The sequence below is a fragment of the Genypterus blacodes genome, unplaced genomic scaffold (genome assembly GCF_046128005.1).
Source record: "Genypterus blacodes isolate CSIRO-AG114 ecotype Tasmania unplaced genomic scaffold, CSIRO-AGI_Gbla_v1 ptg000111l_1, whole genome shotgun sequence".
NCBI lineage: Eukaryota > Metazoa > Chordata > Actinopteri > Ophidiiformes > Ophidiidae > Genypterus > Genypterus blacodes.
Window position 1 is genome coordinate 3,636,738 of NW_027466915.1, and position 10,436 is coordinate 3,647,173.

Here is a 10,436-nt window from a genome sequence, read left to right on the forward strand (position 1 = left end):
CGTGTCCCCTGTTAGTTTAAGCTCTGAGATGGGAACAAAGATGCACAAGACCGTTAGGCATAATGTTAAATGCATACATTTTGGCTTAAACATTTTTATGTTTAATCAACTTTTCTTTAATGAAACAAAGTGAATGTGTTAAAGACAAAGGCCAAGCTGGAAGTCTCATCATTAGGACCTGTCCCCATCTGCTGGATTAACCAATATCCCAGCAGGATTTGTCTGCCGTCTTCTAAATCATGCCTGTCTCACCTCATCTGGAATGGCACCATACTGTCTAGACAAAGAGGAGATGGAGGTAGATGTGCCAGAAGGGTACCAGGCCCCCGGGGGAGCCCAAACCAGTTGGCCTTACTGGTAAAGCTCAGTTAATGAAGGAGCTCTACTGGGATGATTCACTGATGAGGTGTCTAACATTCTGGGACAGGAGGATCTGACAATGTTTGGCTAAAAGCACAATAACCTTCAATTTCCAACTTATGCTATTTTTACTACAAATTAAAATCACCATCTGCGGTCTCAAGGGGTTTTATGTCAGTTTGAGAGTTGTGAATTTTAATTTAAAGCAGTACGAGCCTGTCCATTGTCAGTGTAAATATTAATTGACCAGCTTTGTCCTCTCCCTCTGTAGCTTTTCATGCTCAATTCAATTATAATAAACAGACACATCAAATCCCTCACTGCAAATAAAAGTGATAAGTAATGTAAGTAAGTGTAATAGAGAAAACTATATAGAAATACTCCAATACAGAAAATACTCCCACAACTAAATGTTGCATTCACAATTCTACTTGAGTGAAGGTGAGTAAGGGTTCAAAAAAGCCTCTCATTGTGAAGAATGGCCTCCGTCTGACTGTTTAATTATTCATTCAGTAACTTGCACTAGGTGCTTGTTCGTGAAAATCCTCTACATGCCAGTGTGAGCAATCTTGAATCTTTTTCAGTTTTGAGAATTAAGAATGAAGTGAAATTACAACAAGGACCAAGATTGTAAGATACAAATGTAGCCCCCCAAAAATGCATCTCTGAGGTTTTTACATACAACAGAGCTTTTACAGTGAAGTAAGTAAGATACATCAATAAGCAAAAGGTACAAGATATCCCTCTAAAATGTGGTAGAGTAGTAGCAATGCAGTACAAAATGGAAATACTAAAGTCAACTATGCCAAGGAGGATATTTTCACCAGCATCTGTTGGTTTGTTCAATAAAAGTATTACTTTAAATGCTGTGACCCAATAAATATCTGACATGTTTACCCCATGATAAATGATTTATAGGTGAAATTCGGCCCATATCCACATCCTGATTAGCAGACAGTGGAATTGTAAAATAACAAATTAAGCAGGAATATGCACCAACCACTAAAATGAAGCTGAGATTGTGCTGACTCAGCAGCGTACAAACGGTTGTGATATAGCAGTTGTAGCTTTAGAACAATGTTGCCAATAGTCGCTTCCTGCATTGTGTAGGGACAAAGTGGAGGAATGTATACTGAAGGGGGGGGGGGAATAACACACAGAGGCGGAAATGTTGCTAGTGAAGCACAAACAAGAGAGAAATAAACAGCAGAAAGAGAATTCAGCATTGATTGAGGAGTTACTGCAGCAGTCACACTTTACGAGAACTTCAGTCCGGCAGTCTGGCGCAGTGTAATTACAGTAGTGAGGTCTAAATCTCTTCCCTTTTGCCTTGCTGGATTGTAGCCTGGAGTAAGTGAGGGAGTAGAGATGAGTCCATTTAAAACAAGCTGGTGAAAGCCTCCTCCTCTTCCTCTTCCCCATCCCAACAAAGTGCTGCTCCATCATCAGCTGGGTGTTGTTTATCAGGATATCATGCCTCTCACTCACTCTTTCTTTTCTCTCTTTCCCTCATAACTCCCACCACTCCTTTCCTCACTCTCTCTTCTTTTCTCTTGTGTCCGTGTTATTTCTCTTATCACAGCTGCTGCATCTCGTTCCCTCATCAACACTTTCTCCTGTATTTCTAATTGTCTTAGCAGATAGTATGACAGAATGGAGGATGAATTCCTTGCAGATATGAAAATGAATCAGTCTTTGTTTCGCTTATGTCGCAGCAACCGGCAACTTTAATCTGTCAAGATAACCAATTAAGCTCATATCTTCATCACAAAATGAAACCTCACCACAGAGCTTCTTCGGTGATGGATCCATGGCTCCTTGGAAATTTGGCAAACTATTGACTGATTGATTTGAGTCGAATACAAGATTCAGAGGCCTTTGGACTGCATAGGTTTACTTGTGCACTTAAGTTATGTGTAAGTAAGAGCAAATGCATGGGTACACGGAAATCCCTGCATGGTTCCCTCAGTTATTCTTAAATTTAGTTTGAAGAGATAGAACACAAGAGAAGATTGACAAATGTGAGGCATTAGAGATAGAGAGAATACATAAGAAAATAGTAAAGTACAAAAAGAGAATACATGGCATACGCAGAAAATCATGATGTATACCAAGGACATGAAAATATACAACAAAATAAGAAGTTTTTGAATGTGGTATAATGTAAACAGCAAACAAATAAAATGCATGATAAATAAGTGAACGGTTAATATAGTTTGAAAAAATTAAAAAAAAAAAAAAAAAACATCTGTTTTTGCAAATGAAGGCATAGGCTTGTTGTGTTTTGAGGTTAATGTATCTGGTGGTTTTTGTTCAAGCAAGGCATGAAAGCAAGGGACGACAGGGAAATGTACAGAATGGAGACGAAAAAAAGTGTTTGAGATGTGCAAGTATGTGCTGAATTTCTGCATAGCTCAGTGTGTGTGTGTGTGTGTGTGTGTGTGTGTGTGTGTGTGTGTGTGTGTGTGTTAGTGTGTGTGTGTCTTTCTTTCTTTTAGATGCGTGTCAGCATTTTTTCTATGTGACCTTCATAGAGCCTGGTGGTCTCAGGTGTGTTTTCCTGCTGTAAGCTGAAATATTTTAGCATAAGGATGCAGGTGCAACAAGGGCCAATCACAAGAGCTCCTCCGAGGTTATTTCATGCTATGGATCCTAATCACTCACCCTACTGTATCCCGGGAAAACCACAGCTACCTAATCGAAGCATAAATTCAACCACAATACTATTGCAGTGTTCCTTGTACACCAGCATACTCCTCACCACTGCTCACACATGCAGAATTTGTAGATTTATGGTTTATTTAATACAGAAATATACAAACAAGATGTGGATCAAAACAATGTGTTGTCTGACGTATGGAACATCATTGTTTACATCTATTTCAACCAATGGAATACGAATATAAATCTGTAAATGTATTTGGCTCGGTTGCATCAAGAAGAATTTGTATCTGAATTTTTCAACACATAAACATAACTGAAATGGATTCCACATCAAATCGATATGCGGGAGGCTGTGGTAGAAAGGGAAATGAAGCAAGTGCATGTCATCAGCTCATCAGAGGAAGGAAAAAAAAATGAGAGTGGGGGAGGGCAAGAAGAAGAGCGTAGAGGATATGGGATGGAAGGAGAGATGGAAGAAACCATGGTTACTAGGCAAGGATGGAGGGAGAGGATGATTTCAGAGCATTGCAGGCAGAAAGAAGCAAGATGAACAGACAGCCATGGATACAAACAGGAGATTACCTGCAGTAGATAGCTATGTGTCCGGCTTGGTGTGTGTATACAGGATCTTCTTAGATGAGGCAGATCCTCCACCGACGAGCCGCAGCTACATTCATTCCAGAGTGAAAGAGGTGAAGAAATCAGAGAAAGAAAGATGGTGGTGGTGACGGAGCTCTGGTCTGTATCCCTGTATTCCCTCACCCGTTAGCCCACAGCCACCCTTATCTGTCCTCCCACAGCTCGTTGTTTTCCAATCAATAGGCTGCCAGCCCTGCTCACAGAGAGCCTGCGCACTGCCTGCTCCTGACGATATCAGCACCCCTCCTCCTCCCTCCTTTCTTCCCTCCCTCTCTCTCCCTCTCTCCTCTCTTTCACCCTTTGTCCGTGCCTCCTCCCTCCCTCCTCCCTCCTCCCTCCCTCTGCCCATGCATTAATCCCCCAATATTCATGAGGAGAGGAGACGAAGGAAGGAAGGAAGGATGGGAGGGAGGAGCTTTTTTGTGGGGGGAGGGAGATGATTCAGTGGAAAGGTGCCACATTGTGTGTCTACTTACCTGCTGTAAGACATTAAAACCTGCTTGTACTGCATGTTACCATCTGTTAAGTACCCTTTTATAGACGATTTAAGAAGATGATTTATTATTCTTAGCCTGATCGTATCCCTCTTTCATCTGCCCTACGTAAGATGAAACGCTACCATATACCTCTAAACAAAACCATTTTCTTTGTCTTGTAGCTCTTCTGTATCTTATGTATGTATGAGGTACAAACAAGTTACTGTACTTGTAACTTGTCACAAAAAGCATTGGGTACATTGTTAATAGCTTCATGCATAAAGAGTGAATGTTGTGATTTATATCTGGCACTGTCATCCATAGAAATCTTTTATGCATACAACAAAAAAGAATGAAAAGAACATTTTAGGATCAATCTAGCTGCTCTATTCTGTACCAGTCAAAGCTAATTTACTGAATTTGTTTGTCTGATGCTGATGGCCACACAATATATGACAAAACAAGAGCATTTGCGAGCAATTCAAGACAGTGAGATCATTCTAACCTTCATAGTTTGTTCCACTGATTTCCCGTTAACTAACAGAAATGTAAAGAATTAGTATGAGCTCTGATGCAACTGAAAACAATGCATTTGGTTTTCTGTACGTTTGGAATGTAATTCCTTCCTCATATCCCATTCCATTGGATTATAGAGCCTAGATTACGGTTGTCTTATATCTCATGCTAAGCAAAGCCATGTAAAATTATCAGCTTACATTGCTGTTTGAATTTATCATTGAAAATTGTAAATCATTAGAAAATATTGAAAAAAGGAGAGGACCCCCACATAAGACAGGAATTAAAAATAATACTGTGTTCCAGCAGAAAGATAACTTCCCATGCAGGTAAGCTTTATACCATATTGATAAATGGTAATAAATAAATAGAAAAAAAAATAAATACAGAAAAAAATGATCATAAACTTAATAGACCCCTCCCTCCATCACAGCCTGTAACAGCATCATCATCCCTCATTTCAGTCTGTGGTCAGGGATCAAACCTGCTGCCGGAAACACATATTGTGCGCACACACACACACACACACACACACACACACACACACACAAACAGCAAATTCATCACACTGCTTTAATATTACCATTCTAGAAGGTCCAGAACATCCAGGTTTGTCCAGTCCTATGGCTCTAATATTGTATATTTAGAAAAAGCCAGTGTACTCAAAGAAATGTTGATGAATGCAGTTCTTGATAATAAATAAAAAGAAAGAATGTGTGCTCTGGTTGTTCCTGTGTGAAAGCAGAGAGTGTGATTTTCGAGATTGGCAGGCAGATACAGCAGCAGAAGCCGCAGACTGAATCACTGAACAGATGACGTCAGGAGTTGCTGTGCCCACCTGCTTGGCTGAAGATGGTTTATAAAGTAAGAGAACACTGTCACACTTCACAGAGAACTCACTCACTACTCCTCCATAGCAAAGACAAAGCCACAAATGTAGTATACTGTAAATTGTTTTTGGCTTGCTAATAAGACACATCAAGCCCGACCAGGAAACCAGCACACACATCATTATTCACTATAAGCAGCTGTGTCTCCCCCACACACAGCCCACTACAACAGGACCATCAGACAGAAAAAGGGCCCCCTGCACTGATGGTTGCCATGGTTAAACTGGAAATGTAATCGTAAATGAGTAACAGAGAGGATTAAAGATGGCCGATGCCTGACTTTGTTACTGCAAACAGAACCACAGTTTCTACCAAACGATGCACAAACAGCAGGCTGGATGAGCTTCTGCAAACTGGGCTGCAGATCTCTCCTCATATTTGCTGTCATGTATTTGATATTAAATGTGCACAAGAACAAGTTATATCTTGTTCATTTGCTGCAGTTTGGAGACACTATTAAATTTAAGACTACAAAAACTATGCAAACATTTGAACAGAAGAATGAACATGTAAATCAGAATTTACACAGCTCCCTGTATAAAGGCACAAATGCTTATGCCAGAAGGCTTTTTACATAGAATGTATTTTTAGTAGCGAGGATGATTTAGTAATCTGAAGTTACTATACTTCAGTAAGATGAGAGAGAGTAAGATGTATTATATAGCATTGCATAACATATATATATAAATGTTGCTTTATTTGAAAGCACGGAAAACAGCATCACATAGCTGTAATGTTTGATGGCATTCTTCTTCACTCTAATCTCTACACATTAACAGTATAAATCATGTCATTCTATTTTTTACTACTTCTGTATCTACCTTTTTGATTTTCTGTCAACATATAAATTGAATTGAATGAAGACCAATCATTTTGGTTAATATAGGAAAGTAGGTGACATAGATCTGAGACACCCCTGTCTCACGGTGTAGTAGCGCCCACTTGTGCTCTGCAGAGGCATCTACTAGGATTTATTACACCCACTGCTTAAAACAGCTGCACAGTGATACCCTTTGGGTTGCGCAATGCACCTGTGACCTTCCAGCGTCTGGTGACCCGTGTAGTTGCTGGTTTGTAAGGCTGTGCAATTTACGTGGATGAGGTTGTCCTCACACATGGGCACAGCAAGTTCAGCGTATTAGAGAGGTTGTCATAGAAACAGCTTAGTGTTAATTTAGCAAAAAGGCTGCCGGACAAGGTGAAATCTATTCAGTATTCAGTATCCACCTTCTGTATTTCTTAAGTATGGTGGATTATTATCGTGAGTAGAAACATCTCCTTGGTTGTGGCTCAGTGGGTAGAGCTTCCGCTTGGGAACCGGAGGGTCCGCCGGTTCGAGCACCTGCGGAGGTGCCCCTGAGCAAGGCACTGAACCCTCAATTGCTCCCCCCTCTGCGAAGGGTGGTAATGTAATGTAAGTCGCTTTGGATAAGAGCGTCTGCCAAATGATGGTAATGTAATGTAATGTAATGTTGTGGCCGCATTGACAAAAGGTCAGAAGGCTTTTGAAAATATGAAATCCCCGCTCCAGTGCTCACTTCTCTACGAGTCGAGGTTGCTGTTGCAGGTCTTCTAATGTGGGAGCTTCTTCGCTGTCAGCTAAGAAGCTTGAAAGTCATATGCTCAATTACTCTGCATTACTCTGAAAACGAAGCACTTCCATTAATATGGGCTCTCTGCACTTTGATGGTTCATACAGATCATAACCCTTAAACATTTTGGAGGTATTTGCAAATCCAAACCAGAGACTCATGATGTGGCAACTGCTCTTAACTTTATTTTGCCTGTACTTTTGTCCCACCTCCACTTCCTGTTCTCTCTCATTCTCGCTCATAATTTGCTCTGAAGGCATTATTCATAGTCCTTTATGTCTTATCTACATCAACATATTTATTTCTTAGCGTACATTCATGGATGATTACTCCATGCTGTGGGTTTCATTTGACTGACATCTTGTGGTCATTATAGGAACTATATGTCAAATTGCTCTAAAAGGGATTAAGATCAAGATCATTAATGAGGTCAAGTCTTTTTAGTATGAATGCTGTAAAGCATCCACATCTATGTTATCTTCTTATTCTTGTTATTCCTTAATCTTCCTTGCTTCTTTTGTTCAACCATAACAATTGATGCAGATTTGAACCATCTACAAATGTGTACATGCAAAAATGGTGCAAAGTTGCTCTTGGTGCATTTCTCATATGCTACCAAAACAAGTTGTATGTCAAATCTTGTGTGCAGGTTTTGTTGTTCTGCTTTCTGATTGTCAGCATACTACTTTGTTTTCTCCAACTGCTGCTTCATCAGCTGCAGTGCCCGCTGTGGCAGGAGCAGAGAGGAACAACTGACTGATGACTGATGAGACTTCATCAGCAGGAATTTACCTACCAAATGACAGATGATAACACAGTTCACTCTTTACTCCTTTAATTATTTGGACAAGTACATTTGCATATCTTCTTATTGAGTTTCTGGGTTCATGCTGGCCAGAGTGAAGGCAGGAACAGCTGATGCAGACATGGAGCCCACTGCCAGAGTGGAGGGACCGAGCTCGGGGGAAGTCCGGACTCCATGGAGTGTATGAGTCAGTAGACACCCCCACCAACCCACACACTCTGGACCTCCCCGAGCCAATAAGGACTCAAATCAGGCAATGCATTATCAGCCAGCCAACCACAATGCCATATGTGAGTGGATACTTACTTTAAAGACACAGTGTTTCAGAGTAACAAAGAGATGAACTTACCTTCAGAGGGTTTCTACCTTCTGTTCCTTGCAGCAAAGTCTTTGGTGGCTTTCAATGGACATGATCATCTACTGGGTCAGTCTGTTCTGCTCCATGGAGGGCCTCAGTCCACTTTTCACCAAAGCTAATTTGGAAAAGGAGCGCTCCCCACCTGCATTGGTGACTGGTAAATAGAGAAACAATGTTAACATTTTGAAATATTATGAATATATAATGAATTTTTTTTTCTCTGCCTAATAAATCTCTGTCAGATTCTGTTGATTTGTCACTTTGTTTTCAATTATAGCCAATCAGAGGCCCCCATCACTGGTAGGCCCAGTAGCGAGCCAGTGCTGGAATCCGGCTTTAGACTGTTTAGTGATATTCGGCCATAGAAAAAAGGTTGACTTGACTTGACTATTCTGAATCCCACAGGATTTGTTGGCAAGACCTGCCTTGTGTAACATTCAAGTGCTATGCAAGCTAAACCTAACCTCAATAACTTGGTCATATTCTTGCCCTTGCCAAGAACTCTTGTGGGACTCGGAATGGGAGCCTGACCAATCCTAACGCTTGAAGGACAAGTCTCGCCAATATATCCTGTTGGATTCTGAATAACTGTTAGTGGTAATAGGTTCTCCTTTTGACGTGGATGTGAGGAGGAGAGCTGGACTTTGCCTTGTGTTCGCAGACAGATAAGGAGAGAGCAGGTGATTTCTGAAGGCGGCTGGCACCAAGATCTGCAGCTGTGTGATCTTCAGGTCAGGACCGGCTCAGTACAGCTGGAAAATCTTAATATAATTACTATTTAAATATAATATGTATATGTTTTAATAAGTCTGTCTGTGTTTGCTCTGTCAGCTGCAGCTTTGCTTGGGTGTGCTGATGGGTCTCTGCCGGTGCTGCTGGTCGTGTGTTAGGGCGCTTCTCTCTGATTTGTTGTTCAGGTGATGAAGTTCCGCCTCAATGTTTTCTTTTTCCTGCATTGTGTTTGTTGATTGTTAGTTTGTTTTTGTCCAACATGTCCCTGTCCACCATGTAGTCTATGTGTGCTTAGTGATTGTGTGTCCATCAATGCAGCTGGTTTGATTTCTGGTATTTAGTTGTTTTGTAGGTTGAGTTTGGCTCTTTCTATTGCCGTTTCGCTTTCCATTTTGTTTCTTAATTTTGCATTAACTGCATAACTGTTGCTGATATGCAGGTAGTTGTTGTCAATAGTGTCTATTTATCTGTTTCTGTTCTTGGGCCTGTTCTTGGTCATACAGCAGAGAGAGGTTAGTGTGTACTTACTTACCGTGGGTCTGCTGGGCTGAACACACTGATACTGTTGGCATCTGTGTGTGTGTGTGCGAACGTGTGTGTGCGCGCGTGTGTGTTTGAAGTGAGTAGTTTGACATTGTACATTCACACAAGATAAGCGGGGGAGTTGACTCTGTTATCACATAGAGTGCTGGCCTCTTCACCTGCAGCTAAGCCTTTTCATGATTATTAGTCCAAAATAAATGATTGTTTGTTGGTTCTCCTTTAAACCCAATAAATCAAACTATCATTTACTTACACTGGAAATGTCTCTGCTGTCTATTGTCAAATGCTACACTATCTAAGGTTTAAATCTAACTGTTTCAGGGGCAGCTGGTTCACACACATGGCCTCCCTCCGTCATGAGTGAAGCCTCATCATCTTCTTCACACTCAAGATGACAGTCCCGCCGCTCATTTCCTGTCTCTATTCTAAGACCATTCGGCGTCCCCGCGAGCGCAGAAAGGAGCGTGAGTAGGAAAGGCGATGATTAGATGTCCGTCCCCAGCTGTCTTGCTTATCTCGACAGGCCTGTAATCCCCAAACTGCAAACTGTTCCATATCCCCACAGTATAACGCAATATCCTCCACGGAACTTCCAGACGAAGCCAAAACAACCACGAATCTGCGTTAATGGTCAACGCTTTTGAGTTGATAATTTTTAAAGTCTCTGTTGCCACCCACTCCAACAGGCCATCGAAGCGCTCAATGCGAGTCAGTCTGGAGAGGTTCAGCGGGAGACATTTTCTTAGGTTGCTGAGGACTTCCTGTCTCCCGCAACCCAAGATGAATCTCTCCGATTTGTTTCTGACACGAGAGCGAATCGACTTAAACACGGTCCTGACTAATTTCTTACACATCCGTCGC